The 19,798-nt window shown below is 44.8% G+C and overlaps 1 protein-coding gene across 4 annotated transcripts in view; it reads right to left on the bottom strand.

Annotated features, from left to right (window-relative positions):
* The window catches only part of rerea (arginine-glutamic acid dipeptide (RE) repeats a), a 168,271-nt gene that overhangs the window by 42,982 nt on the left and 105,491 nt on the right, over positions 1–19,798 (bottom strand). The gene's annotated exons all lie outside the window — the stretch shown is intronic.

Consider the following 19,798-nt stretch of genomic DNA (forward strand, 5'->3'; position numbering starts at 1 on the left):
AACAGCGTCACAAATTGGCCTCTTGGCAAACACAAGCCTGTGCTGCATGTGCCTTCATGATTCCCTCATTCTGTGCCAAAAGCCCTCAGTGAAAACCAAGTCAATTAAAAAGGGATTGAAAACATTTAGTTTTAATACGGTAAACAGAAAAACATTTGCATTTTTGGACTACTAGGGAGCCAGGCAGGAAGGAAAGCTGTGTGTTCAAAAGGGAGGCGCTTCGAGCTTCAAGGCAGAAACGCAGCCACCCTTCCAAATGTATGATAGATTAACTCCTGAATACAACTCCAGACACACATCTGTAAAGCATAAAACCATAAATCCAGCCAAGCAAATCACACGCTGCTTCTTCTTCTAGTGTTGCACTTCAAACTCTGCCACCCGCTGTCGGTTCAGGGGACTGCATGCAGTGCCAGTACTCGCACGTCCCTAAAGTCACCAGCAGGTGGCAGCACTGGGTCACCCAGACCTCCCACAGTCGCTGTGCTTTCCAAGCAAGGGCCAGGATGAGGGAAGAAAAAAGCAGAAACACTGTTTTCATTCCCTGACATGAAATATTTATTGTGCCTTCACACAAACCCAACTGACCATTGAAACAGTTTAAGAGAACGTTAAAGAAGCCACAGCTGAGCACTGAGCGAGCGATGGGCCTCTGGAGCAGCTGCCAGAAATCACAGTCATCTTTAACATGCCTACAGAATACCACATTCCCCACAAAAAAGGCTGAGCGTGCCACCACGTCAGCCGCTTGGGGGAAAAAAAAACAAAACATCCTGGGTGGAACAGAAAGCCGAGGACTCGTTTCCCCCCTTGGCCTGCCTCACGTTCCCTGCAGTCACAGAACTGAGCAGCAGAGTGAGCTCATTGTTGAGAAATAATGAGGACTCTGCTACATTTCTTGTGGACAGTGGAATGAGTGTTAAGCTGTGTGCATGTGTAACAGTATATTTCCACCACCTGGGCCTGGCATGGGACATGAGAAGCTGTAAAGTTCTGTTGAAGACTCCATACACATGACTCCAGGGCTATTTTTCAGCAGAGAGAGGAAAAATCCTGTTAAATCAGAATTACAGTGAAATCTTTTTTTAGTTCCTAACTATGAAGCAGAAATGTAGCTCAATTCAGGTAGATTAAAGGCAGTCACTGTTAGTCCACAGTCTAACTGGGCCACTTCTTTGTATCATCAAAAGCACTGTCAGGGTGAATCATACTACCGATACAGAAACAAGCCCACAGCTTTCCCAGTTCAGAGAAATCTCAGCACTGATAAAGTGCAAGGACATGCTCGCCCATTCAGTGCATCACCACAAGATGAGGAAATAAACCCTGACATCAGTGCCCCTGAACACCACACACACACACACACACACTTAAATTCCTTTTGCATGAGCACACACAGCCACCCACACATCTTGCACCAACAACAACAAAATCATGAAACTAAACGAAGCTGAAACCTGTGACCTTTCTTTGAATCTGTCTCGCACTGGAAATGACTGTTTCCTTATTAAACCCTAATTATGTTTTTATGTCGCAGAGAGCAGATCAGTGCACAGAATCAAATTATCAAGATAAGCACTCGCAGCCAGACAGGAAGGAGAATGGGAGGCAGCAGCAAGCCGCCCATTACAATTACAAAGATGAATTGATTAGTGACATTCCAAAGTGCTCTCGCTGCCGCTGCGCCTCTTTCTCCCGGCTCTGTGGGCTGTATGTTGGTTTTTGCCCAGCACTCCTCATGCTCTCGTGGACGCTGTACCCCACAAAATGAAACCTCGAAGCCAAACGGAGAGGCCACTTATTTGATCCTACACCAAATCTCTCTGAGTAGCCCCATTCACTTCAATAAATCTGAGCTTCATATTACGAGAAGCACACAATGGCAAGCGCTGGTGATGCCTGAGACGTGGGGGTGGAGTTAAAGAGTGGAAACATTCCTAAGAGTATGTAGGCCTCACTACTCTCAGGAATTGTTGTGCTGCTCCTTTTGTCTGTGCTCCAAACTCGACCCCCCTTGAGCAGAATCATGCACTCACACTGTCTCCTTGTCTTTCAAACAGGCGCGAGCAGTAATTACAGCGCAGCCATGTTGAGTCCAAGTGCAGCGAGGGGTTAAGGCTCTTGGGAGAGCCGGGCTTTTACAGACCAGCCTGGAAGGTTGTGACGGTGTGTGGAGTGTGCAGTGCAACAGCCACCTCACACAGCTACTAAAGCAATACAGCAGGAGCTAGAACGTCAGCAGAGAGCTCTTATAATAACAACCCCAACAGTGGCACACGGAGCATTTTTGAGCTGAGAGGTGTGAGGGCAGTTAATCAGGAAATCACATTAAAATGGACAACCTAAAAGCACAGGTATTGCAATAGAAAGATGGGAGGGTTTTTTTTTTTTTTTTTTTGGGGTAACAATGCGGTCACGGCGTCCTGTTCCCACCGTCATTTGATTGACAGCACCATGCCACTCCCCTGCCAGGCTACAGCGACGCTAGATGACATTACACACTGCCTTCTGCTTAGTGGAATCATTAAACATGGCCACCGCAGCACCTCTCGTGGCAGCTCTCATCTGTTAGCAAGGGGATGACTCGGGGCACGCTCACATGACTCCCGTATTAACAAGAGAGCCCGGTGAAACCGCAGCACTGAACCCCTTTCCGTCTGCTCATGCCATATACACGCCGTCATAGCCCCCGGCTAAGCAAAACCAGACCCGCCGGCAAGCATTAACAGGAAATATGGGTTTATTTTCCGTGCGTTTACATTCTGTTTCTCTTTCACACACCAGATCCAAACTCCCGAGTGCTTTAACAGGCTCTGGTTTCAGAACAGGGCAGAGTGCGGCCACTGGAGGAAGCTGTGAAAGCTGGGATCTCCCACATCCTGGACAAGATGGAGACTGGGAAAGGAGAAGAATGTGCATCTCAGAACTACAGTCTTGAACAAAAGGAGACAAAACGACTGGGGAGCGTCTCACTGAGTGTGTGTGACATGGTGGCATCAGGCGGACAGATCTATGAGCTAATCTCCTTTCCAAACATGATATGATTAGTGCGCAGCACACAGGCAGGCAGCGCTGCTTCAGGATGCTCTCTCATACATGATGGATGTGGCTCACACACTGCTTCCGCCCAGTGCTCTCTCTGACTCACTGATACAGACCAGACACTGCTACACTCCATAAAAACCGTATGACTGACACACACACACACACCCAGAGAGTAAAGCTCTTCCATGTGTGCCCCCAGCGTGCAAGGCTTCCCACAGCTGTGTGTGCATGAGCGAGTGAGGAAAAACATTCCCACACTGTTCTAAACGAACAAAGAAAGGCGAGAAAGGCGCACGCACACACCCGAATGTGTATTGTGTGGAATAAGCAAGTGTCATGCAGAAGCACTAACACGGAAAAAAAAAAACGGTGTTGAGCCAAGCTGAGACGAGCTCCACTATGCGGAGACGCAAAAGAAGCCTTTTGCATTGCCTCATAGCTTGAGAGTAATTGAGCTGCCCTGCCTCTCCTCTCGCAGGCTCAAACTAATAATGGTAAACAAGTGTTGATGACATGTTTCCTCCCTGCAAGAGCCTGTGTACAGATTACTCCTCCTCCACCCGTCAACAAGAACAAATGCAAGGGGGAGGGGAGGAGGGGAGAGAGAAAAGAAGAGGAGGGGGAGTCACAGCTGTGATGGCGGCACAGTCAGGACCTTTATGCTGCTCCACATAGGGCGCCTCTCTTTTCTCTCTTTCTCTCTCTCAGCGCCCATGCTATTTAGATATTAAATCTCCACTCGCTTTGAACACAGCCTGCCCATCTGTCAGCCCCGCTCTAGATTGGATTTGACGAGCATTATGAAGTCGGAGATACAGAGTGTAACAAAACCAGGATACACTGTACACAATGCACAATGACTCAGTCATTTATTGGTGGTGTGTCGAGATGTAGATCTGCTGTTACTGTACGCTTGTCTTTTTGGAATAAAGCAGGGTGACTCATGCAGCGCTGGACGTGCAAATAATGCTAATTAAGACGTGCCCGCTGTGGCTGTAATCGCATGCAACACTACAGAGACACTTCAAACATTTAAGAGCTTGAGCACTTCACATAATCACTCTTCGAGCTCCCTGCAGGACTTGATCCAGAGTCACACGATACACCGAGGCCCAGTTGATACCCAGAGACGTGGCACGGTGTGCGTTTGGTTTGCTCTGCCCAGCAGGTGTGCCTGGGCACTTACCCATTTCCCCCTCCTTTTCCATCTCGCCCTTCACTGCTGTCTCCTCCTCCTTCCCCTTTTCAGCATGCCCCCCCACTGAGTGCTCGAACACTTAACAGCTAATGACTGAAACGTCGAAGGCTAGGGAAGCAAGGGAGAGGGGGGTTCATTTGTCAGCTGAGAAATGATTGACAGAAGTCTCCAGGCGACGATGTGTTTAATATTTAAAAGAGCTGGTTATTGTGTTGCTATGCAGAACTAACAATGTTTCTGTGCAACGCTCACACTGGTGTGGATTTAAGAAGTCAAACAAATAATAAAGCATAAGCAAATGAGCATTTATTAGGTCAGCACTGTAAAAATATACAAGGAGGTGATAAACGTAGGAAGGTGATAACTGATAAGAAGTCCAATTTTAGCTGTCCCTTGAAACAATGTGCATGTCTCCTTATCTCTCGACTGACATTTCTCTCTCGGCAGTAGTCGCCTGTACTTCCTCTTCGGTTAGGCGATACAGAGAGAAAGAGGAATAAATCTGCTTGTCAATGAGACTATCGACATCAACAGCACAGACATCAGAGAGACTTGCACTGCAGGGGCTCTACATCATCTACACTTACCTACACACACACACACACACACACACACACACACACAAAACAGTGAGTGAGCATTCAGCATGCTAATTCAGCTCATCATGGCGGCTCCAGCAATGATTCCATGCCTCACTATTCTAATTTGCATTTGCTTCCACTGCAGCTTTTATCTATACACACACACACACGCTATTCCAGATGCTTCACGGTTGCTAATGGCGCAGATTTTGTCCTGGAATTCAGCGGACATTTTTAAGCAGCAGACTCGAATAACAGCAGGGCAGAAACATGAAACTGTTCAGAGATGTGGGTAAAGCAGGCGAGCCGTGTCGCTGGTATGACATGAGATGTCTCCGATATGCTCGTTTATTTCGCCTGCACTTCATGCTTGGCAGCAGACGCTGCCAAGTGGCTGGACTGCTGACTGACTGATGACTGAGTCAGTCCACGAACAGTTAAGTGCTGGACAACAGTCTCTCTCAGACACACACACACGCACAACTCGGAACTCCTGCGCCATGTCAATTTAAGAGCCTATCTGAGGTAACGTTGGTTTGAGGAAGGATTTCTGGGTACAGCCTGTCACAGAAACAGTGGAGACCTGGTTAAGCCATGGCTAAATGGATTAGCTGATTTGGTCAAGCGTGAGCTAAGCTGTGGCATGGAAATGGCTTGGGGGTATCAGCTACTGCTGCCAAAACAATCGGGCTGATCTCAACCCCCAGCTGCTCCTCCCAGCCCTGCTATCCCACTCCCCAGGGCAGAACGATGAGGTGGTGGGGGAGGTGGAGGGGGGGTATGCCAAGCCTGGCATAATAGGCTTTGTTGTTGCTGCTGTTTTCCTGTCTGCACTCTAATCGCTGTGGTGACTTGCTCATATGATGATTATTAGATTGGGTTGATTGCAGCACTCAACGGGTGAGAGAGCAACTGAGAGAAAGCGCAACTACTGTTACATGTACATCCTACATTTTGAAAGGGTGTCGTGTGCTGGTCAGCTGCAGCTTGACCTTTCTCTCTCTCCCTTATCTCATGCACATCAGCACTTTCTGGATGCTTTGTGCTCATTATAGTGCTGCATCAGGTCAATGCCAGGTTTCCAAGTCAGATTAAGAAATTGTATTGGCAACATTATTTCCGGTGATGTAACCGGACACGCCTCCCAGCAGTCGCCTGAAGGCTGGTTGTCATACAGTACTGAAGATATACGTGAAGCACTGTTAAGATTATGAAACACTGCACGCCGAAGCGCCACACTTATCCATGAACCCGCTCTCTGCGTCACGTAATGAATACGGTTCAACACTCCCGTAGACCATTTCTCATTCTGTGCATATGTGTGATCCACCAGCACAGCTAAGCTAAACCACACGAACAACAGTGCTCAGAGGATTTTTTTTTCACTCCACACAAACATGCATATACACACAGACACCACTGCAAAACACCATTACAGAGATAAGGTCACCATCTATAGACGAGTCATGGCACTGAAACTGACGCAAGCTGAAAAAGAGGGAGGGGGAATAAGAGAGAGTGACTGCTCAACAGGCACAAAGAGAAAAATCACCTGTCTTCCTTCCTCTCTCTTTAATTACACACACACACACACACTGCAGTATAATAAAGGCACAGCCGCCTCGCCCCTCTCTGTTTGTATGCAGAGACACATACAGTCGCGAGCAAACAGAATTAGCTGCAACGCTGAGGCACATCGTTGTTGCACATCCAGCCTACAATGTGTGCATTATAAATATACACTGTGTACACATACACATCCACATCCATTAGTGAGGCAGGCTGGGAGGTGAGACAAAGACAGGATTTAGTAGCCTCAAGTGGAGTATTCAGCCAGAACAGGGGGATGAGAAGAGGAGCAGACACACTGGTCAGAGGTCAGAGGTCCTAGCTTATTCTCAGCCTGTGGTTTATTCCCAGCATGCTGTCTTTCAGTCCTATTACAGTCTATAATCAATGTTCAACCTTTCCAAAGAGACATATAACACACATACCCCACTTCCCATGTCGTTTTTCACCGAGTGCCTTCAGAGGGATGCCAGATAAAAACAGAGGTCAATCTAAACAGATGTAATGAGGTGCTTCAAGTGCGCACACACAAAACAAGATCTAGACGTTCATGTCATAATCTTTCCAATCATGAAATTCCTTCAAAATATAAGCGTATTTTAGTTTAGGTGGTGTAGGAGAGAGCAAAAAACATTTTACAGCAAGTATTCATACAGTGATCATCCTTTATGACAAGAGTGTGATTGAAAAAAGAGTGTCTTGATAAAGAAAGAAGAGACTAAGCAGAGCTGACAGCTCAGAGCACCCAGTTAACAGTGTGTGTGGGTGTGTTCATGCACGCAGCCGCTGACTGGGGTGTGGTTATTGATGGGTCTGTAATGCTGAGCATCATTAGCACAGCAGTCTGCACAAGACTCACCACTCATTTTGCCTTAACTCCACCCATATCCCCCGAGCCCACCAAACAGCCTGTCGCTCGCTGATGGACAGCTCAAAGCAGCCAATGTCCAGGAGAAGCTGAGCAGTGCCCAGGGGAGCTGAAACACTAAGCGAGCATTCCTGCACCCGATTGACGTGCATTGTTTGTTTGCAATACAGCTTAGATCAAGATCTATTTGCAGCTCCTCCCTGCACTTGTTTTTCATCTTCTGTCTCTGGGTAGCACAGACATGGAGGATGTTTTCCAGCTCACTGATACAATACAGATCACAGCTATACAGCACTGACCAGCCTGACAAAACACACACCCCACCCCTTGTGAGAATGATTTCATGCTGTCGGCTCTTCTGTGTGGAAGACAGAATTGAAGGGGGGGTAGCAGCCTGGAAGATTGAAAGTGACCACTGACAAATAAAGTAATCCTACATTTTGTTGTTGCTTCCATTGCACAGTGACTAGTATTGTAACCAAGTACCCACGCTGAATTTGGGAACACCCTTTGTCAGGGTACCATTAGTACAGAATAGGGTTATATGGATGGAGTGAGAAATGCAGACCACTGACTGATGAAACCCGCTTGTCCATAGCCAAGACCTGCACTATACCCAACTACCTACATTGAATTTGGCTACCCTTGTTGCCAGGCTATCAAGAGTACCAAACAGAAACATATGGATGGAGACAGAAATAGTGTAGACCATTTATTGGTCAAATGCAAATGTTCATAACTAAGTCCTAAGAGGCCTGCTGTACCAAATTATCCATGCTGTCTTGCCAGGGGACATACGGGAGAATCTAAAAATAACCACTGATTGGTCAAATGTTGTAATATTTGTCACCTAGCTGCCCTAGCTACAATTACTTCTGTACTGGACAATATGGCAAAGTAATGACCTGATGTAGTGCTTGATAAGATTATTATAAGATTATTATTATATAACATTAAACCAGAAGGTTTAGTATCTAGTATCCAAAACTAGAATGTCTACTAGTTAATTTTTCTCAGCATGTTGTTGGAAATTGAGGTCCATCCACCAGCCATACAGTGCCACAACCTCCAAGCAGCTCCTGCTTTCACAGGTACTGCTACGCAAACTGGAAACAGAAACTGGTACTGTTAACCAAAGTATGGATAATTCTCTGTTTGGATCACAGAATCATGCCGTCCCAGGTCGTATAGTTTAAAAAAAAAAAAAAAACAGCACTTAGCGTGTTGCTTTCTGTCTAGAACCGCACACACAGGCAGCCATGCAGCTGTCCATCCCGAGGCCATTCTCACAGGGCCCTCTCATTACCCTCATAACGAGAGAATGGAAACTTCACAGCCCCATTTTAGTGTTCCGCAGGCACATCCGCTACCTCCGCCTGATCTCACTTTAAACGCCTCTCATTCTCATCCAGCCCACGATGTGCTCAGCGAAGCAGCAGAGAGCCAGAAACCACTCACGACTTGTCAGAACATTAAAGACAAAGGAGACTTTATTAAATAGTTAAAATCGGAAAATTGTCAACGGTGTGAAACCCCCTCCCTTTCCTCAGGCCGCCTCCAGTCTCTGTCACTCTCATCATCTCTCTATTATTCTTGCCTCAGCTAATCCTCCTCACAGCCACTCCACATTGTGACTAATCTAACAGGCATTACACCAGTCGCATGCTTCTGCGTCTGTACGAAAGCCTGCAGGTCTACTACCTAATCTGCTGCTGCTGCTAATAATAATAATAATAATAATAATAATAATAATAATAACAACAACTTTATTTCTCACACTAGGCTAAAAAAGTCCATGTTCCCATATGACTTGCTGCTCGTTAATTAAAGCTATGCTTCATCATGAGGGTGGCTGGGGGTTTCGTGCTGCTCTCTGATGGCCGCCTGTGTGATGGGACTGATTGCTGGAGTGGCTGATTGTTATGGAGCGTTGATGGCTCCTGATCATTAGCGACTATAGACCACCAAGCACTTCCACTAACACAGTAGCTCGACTTAATTTTCAAAGACCCTTCCACCCCTCCAACCAGGCGTGGCAGCGAGCTGAGCGAGGGGCAGTATATCCCTCATCACACGCCTGTTCCGGCCACTGTTTGGCATTTAAATGCCAACAAACGGCAACAAACAGTTCATACCTAATTACAGCAGGCAGGCAGCTGTAGCAGAGCATGGAGCTGTAGCAGCACTTTCAGCTTCTTGCACCGCTAAAAAGAAAATGCACCTTTTAAATACTAAATTGGCCAGCTGCTCTGAACATCTTCTGAGAGGCCAGCCAGAGATTTTGAATTAGCCTGCCCTGCTGCTACAGGCTTGCCATAATCAATTGGTCTGTATACAATGCTGTGCGCTCCACACACACACACACACACACACACACACACACACACACACACACACACACAGACACACAGACACACAGACACACACACACACTAATATTGCTCTGTACTGCCTTATATGATGTGGCTTAGAGTCATCCCAGCTTTATTTGAAAAAGTAAAAACCTATAAAGGGCTGTGTTAACAAATTGACTGGTATCTACAACTCAGTGTTATAATTCAACACCTGGCTGGACTGTCATAAATACCATGTTCATGGCATACACACACACACACACACACACACTGTTGAAAGATAGCATAGCACGCCATTCATCTTATCTGCATGACAGCATCTCTTCATAACTGAAAAGAGGGAGACTCTGCCTGTCTCGGTTAAGGCTCAGAGAGAAATCAATCACGTCAGAATTCATTAGAATTCCTTCCAGTGGCTCTCTCAGCTGCTCTCGCTCTGTTTTTTCTCTCCTTATCTCTTTTTCTCTGTCTGCTCATCTCTACTACACAGGAGGGATAAATCACCATGACGATGTCACCTGATGAAGGGCACTCAGTCAGGCCCAGCTCGGCGTGCCTCCGTCTCCAGCAGTCAACCCACTCATCCCCATCAGTGCACTATTAATGAGAATCTCTTTCACTCAGCATCTCAGAGCACACACACAAGTCTCACCTACTCTCTCAGCTTAGCCACCTTCACTACACACATATTCAAATCTCATCTAGAACCCATATTGCAGTTGGCGTTTCATGACACGCTGCCTCTGGAAGGCATCATAGTGGTTGCGAGTTCTCCTTCACCCACTCTCTCCACTCTGTATTCCTCAGGAGTCGCAATCGCAGTGCATATGTGTAGCACAAATATTTCTGAGTGGCACCGGGGAATGCTGAGAGAGCAAGTGTGTCATGCTGACAGAAAGACGGGGATCTCAATCGGTTTGAACCGCGCACACACACAGGTTGCCAGACTCCATTTCACCTTCTAGGGAGAGCTGCACATTAAATCAGTCCATTTGACCTGCAGTGGAAAGCAGAAGTGGCACGTCTCCTTTCAGTCAGCCAGGCTCAGCCTGGACGCGTGTCCCCGCTACATGGAGGAGATTACAAATGGAGCGCATCACCTGCACTCCAAGCGTGCCTACAGCTACTGATTTATCAACGGTGCTGCTTGGATTGAGAGCTTTCGCAAAGAGAAACCGGGAAAACTGAATAAAAAAAAAAGAAAAAGCATGGAGGTGGAGTACTCAATATGATGATCTGTTCTTACCCTCACTCATTACTTTATCTTACAGCTATAAAGAGTTATTCCCCCTCAAATGGCCAGGGCATTACTCCAATCTATAAATGGGACGTTATGTTCAATAGCCCAAGGTTAGCGGCTCAGCACTCGAGTACTCCATCGCCCAGCACCTTGTTCTTTATGGGCGGCTGATGAATCCACTCGCAGCTCACGGCTGCTCTGTCTGAGTGTTTATGAATTCTGAGTCGAGTGGAGAAAGAGCACGAGTGCGGGGAGAAAATAAATAAAACATTCTGTCCTTGATAAGAATCCCTCTAGAGCGCCTCCACTCTCTTTTGCTGGAGCTGGCCTGTAATGGATTTGTGAATTAATTTCCTCAAACGACTGGATTTGCATGAAATCATGGCTAACGGTGCTCTAAAAAAAAAAGCGGTATAAAAATCAATTAAGATTAGCAGGCTTGCTAATACTGCTGTGTCCTCGTCTTGGCTTCACAAAGAGCATCTCGGGGCAAATGGGCTCTGAAAAATAAAAAAAATCAAATACTTCTACACTGCGTAAAACAAGAGCTGTTTTCAAGCTAGGTGGAAAAAATAAACCCTGCAAGCAAGGATGGCCACATCTGCTGTGTAATGTGACAGCTTAGAAGCATCAAGATTTGATGAACGAATTGATTCAGCATCAGGCAAGAAGTATTAGTGCTGCATCTGTGATCTTTGGGACAAAACGGGTAGGACTAGATCTTCTGCCTCACAAAGCATGTCTCAGCGCAGAATGGGAAGACACCCACCCCTGTCTGGACACCATTACATTTTGAACTCAGTTCGTTAGAGCCTCGACTATGCATTGTGCTCTCTTTAAACCCACAGTGATTCCTGACTGACACAAGCTGGAGCGTTCTAACCTAAATAACAGCTGTTCAAAAAAAGTAATGGCACCCCAACACAATCAATTCGCAGCATTAAACAGGTTGCTCGGGAACATGCTTGCGACTACAGGCCTATAGATAAAACTGCATTAAAAAGAGATGCTTAAATCATCCATGAAACCAAATGTCAGGCACAATGCGAGCCGAGCTATTCATCTTAACGCAACAGGGTTGATAAATCATAAGCAGCCAAGTGAGATATCTAATGTAAATACAGACATGCAGAGGGAAAGTGCAAAGAATGTGAAAGAAGAACACCACACATATAGGCATATGCAACTCTCTTCTATACATTAAAAAAAAAAAAAAAAAAAAAAAAAAAAAAAAAAAAAGCATCCAACATCTCCCTTTTCTCTTCTGAGCAGCTCACGCTCCTACTCTCCTCCCCCACAGAGGGTTCCAGCCGAGCTAATTTGCAACATGTGTTCTTTAATAGAGAAAACCGCCCAACAGAGGCATGTAAACCCCACACAACTATATATCCAGTTCTACAACTCCTTTTTTTATTGGCACATCACACTTTGGACAAGCTGGAAATTGGACTGGCTGAGTGAGAAGCGGTGACGAGACCCTCCAGGAGACATAGGGCAAAGGAGCGCGAAAAGAGAAAAAAAAAAAAAAAAAAAAAAAAAAAAAAGGGGGGGGGGGGGGGGGGGGGGAACAGATGAAAAGGAAGCCGTGTAAGGTGTCATGACTCCAGCAGTGGAGTAAGGACCGCTAGCCGGTGTCAACGGGATCCAATTTCACAAAGGGCATGCTGAGCTGATGTGTTTGGAAAAATCGGATGGGTTCAATAAGCAGCACTGGCTGTGCCACTAGAATACGAGGAATCTTGCTAATGAGTGCATACTGATTTACTGTGAAACATGAGTCAGCGGCAGCAGGGGAAACGTTTTTAGTTAACAAGGAAAAATGAGTTGAGAACAAACCCGACTGAGTGCAAATTCCCTTGTAACATCTTGTACCCTAAAATTGGAGATCCTTTCAGTTTGATTTAGCAGCTTTGTTACCACCATTTTAATGTGATGAGGCAGATGTAATTAAAATGCTGAAGATTATGGCAGGCTGATGGCTTGTTTTTATTACAGCCTGTGGTCCTGTAATAAAAGAGTAAATATTACCTTCCTGGTTGTATCTGTTACATGACTTTCTCTCTTCCCCACAGACATCAAAGCAGAAAAAAAAGATAGAGAAGTCTGCTTTTTCCTTTTAAAGATGAAACAGTCGAGCTGAATGCCAGACCTCACCGTTCTCCGCTTCAGACACCAGTAAAGACATCAGAGGAGGCAATTTGCTTGTGATGTGCCAAAAACTGCCACCGTGGCACTGCACAATTCAAGAGGCTTAAAAGCAACACTGAGCGCAATGACTACTAATGCCTTAACGGCTGTATTAACACCAAGCTCAAACACTGGAACTGTAAACACATGCACAGGATTGCTGGGATGTTTTTGGAGTATCAGCAATTTGTCCAACAGACATAATTCATAACCATCAGGTCAGTACTCCCCCTACAAGCTGAACCTGGAGCCCCGCCTCAATGTCATGTACAAGTCTGGTGCAACCAATCACAGAATTATTCACGTATTATTCATGGATCAAATCACAAAGTATAGAAACAGAGTTCAGATTACCCTAGTCATCTGGTCTTGTTGAGACAGCTTATTTATTCATTTCTGAAAGTTATTTCAGTGTTATACACCAATCAGCTATTAACATTAAAACCACTGAGAGGTGAAGTGAATGACATTGATTATCTCGTTACAAAGGCACCTGCCAAGGGGTGGGTCTATATTCGGCAGCAAGTGAACAGTCAGCAGTTCTCAAAGTTGATGTGTTGGAAGCAGAAAAAATGGGCAAGCATAAGGATCTGAACGACTTTCACAAGGGCCAAATTGTGATGGCTAGATGACTGGGTCAGAGCATCACCAAAACGGCAGGTCTTGTGGGGTGTTCCCGGTATGCAGTGTTAGTACCTACCAAAAGTGGCCCAAGGCGACTGGGTCATGGGTGACCAAGGCTCAATAATACACACGGGGAGAGAAGGCTAGACCGTCTGGTCCGACTCCGCAGAAGAGCTACTGTAGCACAAATTGCTGAAAAATTGAATGCTGGCTATGACAGAAAAATGTCAGAACACTGTCTATCATGTGTATGGGGCTGTATAGCTACAGACTGGTCAGAGTGCCCATGCTGACCCCTGTCCACTGCCAAAAGTGCCTACAATGGGAATGTAAGCATCAGAACTGGACCATGGAGCAATGACAATGAAAGAAGGTGACCTTGTCTGATGAATCACGTTTTCGTTTACATCCTCTGGATGGCCAGGTGAGTGTGCATCGCTTCCCTAGGGAAGAGATGGCACCAGGATGCACTACAGGAAGAAGGAAAGCTGGCGGAGGCAGTGTGATGCTCTGGGCAATGTTCTGCTGTGAAATCTTGGGACTTGGCATTCATGAGGATGCTACTTTGACATGTACCGCCTTCCTAAACATTGTTACAGACCAAGTACACCCCTTCATAGCAAAAGTATTCCCTAGTGGCAGTGACTTCTTTCAGCAGGGTAAAGCACCCTGTCACACTGCAAAAATTGTTCAGGAATGGTTTGAGGAACATGAGAGTGTTGACTTGGCCTCCAAATTCCCCAGATCTCAATCCAATCGAACATCTGTGGGATGTGCTGAACAACAAGTCCGATCCATGGAGGCTTCACCTCAGAACGTACAGGACTTAAAGGATCTGCTGCTAACGTCTTGGTGCCAGATACCACAGCACACCTTCAGAGGTCTTGTGGAGTCCAGGCCTCGACGGGTCAGAGCTGTTTTGACAGCACAAGGGGGACCTACACAATATTAGGCATGTGGTTTTAATGTTATGGCTGATTGGTGTACACATGTAGCGGACTTGGAAACCATTCACACTGGGAATTTTAGATTTTCTGAAAAGTCCATGCTTCTCTTTTGCAAGTATCTCAACCATTTGTAAAGTTCTAGCACTTTTAAAGCGTGATTACCCCCAAACGAAAAGGTGGAAATTGCTGTGCCATGTAGCTCTCCAACAACTTGATCAAAGCCTGACATTTACTGTGTGAGGAAACCGCACTTAGCTAGCAAAGTATTAGACATCTTTGAAGGAAGATAGCTTAAGCAAGATTAAAAAGTAAATAAAAACATTTTCATGTTGTTAAATGAAATATATTTGTGTTTTCTTAGAGTACAAGTGTCAAAATTTATTATAGACAGAAGACCGTATTTTTCTGCATTTCTGGCTGCCAGAATTCAGCCATATCAACATTTGATGGGTTTTCCCAGGACATCACATATACTGCTCTAGATTTATTATTAGCTTTAGGTAGTATGTAGGTAGTATTAGGTAGTGTATTACTTAGTGTATTTGTTCTCATTATTGTTTTATTCAAATAGATGGTTTTCTTCATTGACGTGAAGACAATTTCACAATACAGAATGATGATGATATTAAATTTAGTTGCTGTCAAGACTACAGTACAGTGAGGGCAACCTCGCATATTTCAAAACCCTAAGGTTTAATATCCAGTAACTACATGTTTAATAAGGAATAATAAATGAGTTAATATTACATACTATAAAAGTAAGAGTAGAAAATTTGAAATTTAGGTGGTTAAATTCTATAAAATTTTTTCAGCAAGGAATGGGATAATAATTTAATCTCAAATCAGCATCTTGTTATAGTGAGTAACAATTCACTATTGCTCTCAGGAAAATGTATTACGATATTATTTATCACTTATTCAAAAATATGTTCATTGCACACGCTTGCACTGGGCATTTTTCAAATCAAGCACAATGCCCTTAAAAATTCAACCTAAGTACAAATACCTGGGCTGGCACACGTGAAGGCCGCTGTGCAATGTAAAGCCCGGATAATGAAACGTGGTGAGAATGGCTCTGTTTAATAATTTAGTCTCGCCGTTGTGGAGCCGCTATTGATTGCGCTTCCAGGAGTCTTATGAAAATGTTATCTCGAGCCTCACAACCTCCAGCACCACTAGCCCGCTCCATCTGGCAATGTAATCATCAGCCGGAGCTCTTCTACCCTGTCTCTGACCTCACACATCTCCATTTTGATTCTGTCTGTTGTTCTCCTCTTCCTGCTCCCTCTATCCCATACCCTGCACACAGCTGCTCTCTGAAACGCCATTTATGACTACAAAAGAAGCTGCGAAGAAAAAGAAGTGAGGCAAAAGAAACAATCCAAGGCAAACAAATAAAAGCAGGGAGGAAGCTCTTGAATTACGCTTGATTATGCTGTATTATGGATTTCATGGCCAGACTACAGTACCATTTCAGCCTTGAGCTTTAAGGATTGCTTTATTTATTCCTTGCCAGACTCATGTGTACAATCAAACCTAAAACATGTCCCCTCCACAAGCAGTTGAGTGCGTCTTTAAAAATGTACAATGGACACAAGCCCTTCTCCTTTTAGCTTTGGAAAAATGCCCGTTTGAATGCAGCTGCTGCTGAAGCTGGGAGGACCGCGCTCGGCTAAGCGCCTAATGTCATTAGCACCAGTGCTGTTAATGCTTTTTTCAGTTGAATTTCAAGTGTACATTAATAAACGCGGCCATTAAGCCTGCATTTTCGCAGCAGATTTACTCTTAACGCTGAACCAGTGCTTTAAGGGCTTTGGAGTCGGGGTTTTAACAAATAAACTGCAGCAATAAAAAAGCGGAAAGAGCACTGCTAAGAACCTAATTCAATGAATCGCTAATTCAAAACAAAACAAATATACTGAAGAGTCAATACGGGCTACTGCCTAATAAAATCACCTGAGAAAAAAAACGGAAATGCTCATGAAAAGCTGAGCTTGCTTTTAATAGTTGCTGAATTTAGAAAACAAGTCTGTCTCTTCCTGTAATATTGGTGCATGGTTCTAAACATGTTCCCTACAGACTGAGGTCATGTAGGTGTACTTCAATCTCCCTTACACATGACACGAGCACTCGAGCTCCTGCAAAGTCTGCTGCTGTGGGTAATCTTTCACAGGACTGAAGAAGCACACAATAACTGCAGAGCATACCTGAGAGCCACTGGTGAGCCACACACCTTTACATATTTATACATGCAAATCTGCTGGCTTGTTTCCACAGGCTGAGTGGCCGGTGGAGGAAAAAAAAAAAAGAAAAACAGGAGGGGGGGGGGGGTACATCAAGTGTAGCACTGGCACTTGAAGAAAGCAGGGGGAGGGAGAAATGAAGAAAGAACGAATGAATGCAGAAGAGCCAGAGAGACAATGAAAGCATTAGAGAAAAAAAGCCTGAGAGAGAGAGAATATCAGAGCCCATTTCTTCGAGGTGCTTAATGACTCTGTTGTAAAGATGGCGCTGGCTGGCGTGCCGCTCAATAAATATTAACAAGTACTGCGACTGATGGCGCTGCTCACTGATCCATAATTGCATTTCAAAATGCTGGAGCCAAACAGAGAGAGAGAGAGAGAGAGAGAGAGAGAGAGAGAGAGAGCACAAGAGAGCGAGAGAGGGGGGAAAAGGAGGGAGAGAAGAGTGGTGTAGTGGTCTAAGCAGAATCCTGTGGACTGATGAGCAGACAGCACTCATACCGGCCAAGCCAGGCTGAATGAGGATTTAATCACAGCCACAGAGAGCGTTTAATAGAGACACTGGCCATTCATTATGTTGCTAATGCTTCCTCTTCACAGTGTCATGACTGCACACGTTATGATTCTTTTCTTCCTGTTCATGCAAATCTGAGATCATGTTTAAACCATTTTTTACAGCATGGTAAAGAAATATACATTACACAAAGCATTGTGGGACAATGAGTGTTTGTCAGAGATGCAAAACACAGGCTGAACGTTAAAAAAAAATCACTTTTGTCCCTCGTTTCTCATTTATGCACATATATTTGCATCTTTATGCAAGCGTTTTAATTAAAGCTGCGAAACATTAGCAGGCTTCTGAGATAAGTGGCAAAGCCATCAGGAGAGAATTGCACTCTGCATCTCATGCATGAAAGATTGCATGCTCTTCACTCTAGGAAGGTTTCCCCAAACGTTTTGAAAGCACACCCGCACTGCATTCACACTAAAAGTAATCAATGTGTGTTAATTGCTGTTTGGTTTCACTCAGGGTCAGAGCGAGGCCGGTTCAGTTTGCTGTGCCCTCCCTGTCCACTGCCCCGAGCTATTGTTTCCAGTAAATCATTAAACTCTGAGTCTTGGCTCTGTTACCAAATGGAGCGAGGAGGACGACGCAAACCCGGCTAACCTTTAGCAGCAGGGGGCACATGCTCGTACACGTCTCTCATATGAACACTAAGTAAAGCGGTTAAATAAATAAATAAGTAAACCAAAAAAAGTGTTTATCGGCAAACAATAACATGCGTCCGCCCCCCCTCCAGCCAGTCACGCTCAGTGAAAACCATGAATCCTTACAGATAATTGTATTGTACATCGCATCTAATTAAATGTCCATAAGCAGAGAAAAAGCGAGTGGAACAGACCAGGGATTTTTATTTTTTTCGGCTGAGCCCCCAGAGGAAAGCAGCAATCACTCCATTAGAGACTGTGCCGTGCTGCAGCTGAGCTGGCCAATATCAGCAAATTAGTTTAGCTATGGGGATGGGGGAGGGGTTGCCCACACACACACACACACACACACACACACACACACACACACACACACACACACACAGTGTAACTCATCAAGCATATACAGGCAGCTGAAATTAGAGGAAAGGAAGATCGAGGGACACAAACAAAGAAGAAAAAGAGAGAGAGAGAGAGAGAGAGAGAGAGAAAGAGTGATGTGAAAAGGGAGGACAGCACCAAACAAAGAGACTGGACGAGTGTATCGAGCAGAAAAGGCGCCGGTGTGAAGGTGCTGCTCATGATTGATTCGCGGGTGTACAATGTACTTTGTGTCTAACCCCCCCCACTGAGAGATCGCTGTCGTTCTCCTCTCTCTTTCCTCTCTCGGGCAAAGCCGAGGGCTCTGATCCTAACTTATCGGGTGTCAAAGAGTGAGTCGAAATTCAGAGATAACGCTGCGCTGTGCAGCTGTGTGACTGTAGAGCCACACAAAGAGCTGATTGCTAACAAAGTACAGGAGATCAGGCACAGCTGGAACACTTTCTTTCCATTTCTTTCTCAATTACACCATGGTAATGCAATCAAACTCTGTATACAGCAGTTTTAGTACAAAGAATGTGTACGTGTGTATTGTCATGTTCAAGTCCCATCATGTTTGGTCAGTGCGCATTTTAATGAAAAAATTAAAGCATATCTGAAGTGGCAAGGGTGTGAGAGCCGCAATAATGAGGAACAACTACGTACATTGTAGATATGTGCAATGCGGGGTTTTTTTTTGTTTGTTTGTTTGTTTTTTTTGTTTGTTTTTTAAAAGAAAGGAAGCTGGATTAAAAAACTTCACTCTGCACACTCAGATGATGTGGTGAAGATTTCTGTAAGGAGTTTATTTCTGTAATGTTTATTTAACATTTTAACAAGGAGTCTCCAGTGTCAGTACTTTGTAAAAGTCAGGGAGTTTTCCGCCACTTTGAGTTTTCTGGTTTCTCCAGAACATGAGTAGAAAAACAAAGGCTGATGAGGGAGGACTTTTTATAGCTGAAAAAATACGTATGATAACAGGAAGTAACTTGTTTTCGTGGCTGTTCCACAACATTAAATGTAACTATAATCAGATAAAATGTGTGATGTCAGATGTGCCATTCTTTAATAAATGAAAATTGCAATCAACAACAAATTCATCTGGTATGAGAGGAATAAAACACTTTAGGGCATGCTGTTATTGGAAAACAATACAATCTGTTATTGGCATTGATTATTTTCCTATAACATCATGTCCTGTCATGTTTTATTTAAGTCTTTAACCGAGAATAAGGAAAGAGCAAGTAACTTTATAGATTTCATATGCGGTACTTATATGCAAATACACGGGTCCTCGGAGGACTAGTGGTTAGGCCTCAGCTCTCTCACCACTGTAGTACAGGTTCGATTCCCAACCAGGGAACTGACCCCAG

The sequence above is a fragment of the Pangasianodon hypophthalmus genome, chromosome 16 (genome assembly GCF_027358585.1).
Source record: "Pangasianodon hypophthalmus isolate fPanHyp1 chromosome 16, fPanHyp1.pri, whole genome shotgun sequence".
Taxonomy (NCBI): domain Eukaryota; kingdom Metazoa; phylum Chordata; class Actinopteri; order Siluriformes; family Pangasiidae; genus Pangasianodon; species Pangasianodon hypophthalmus.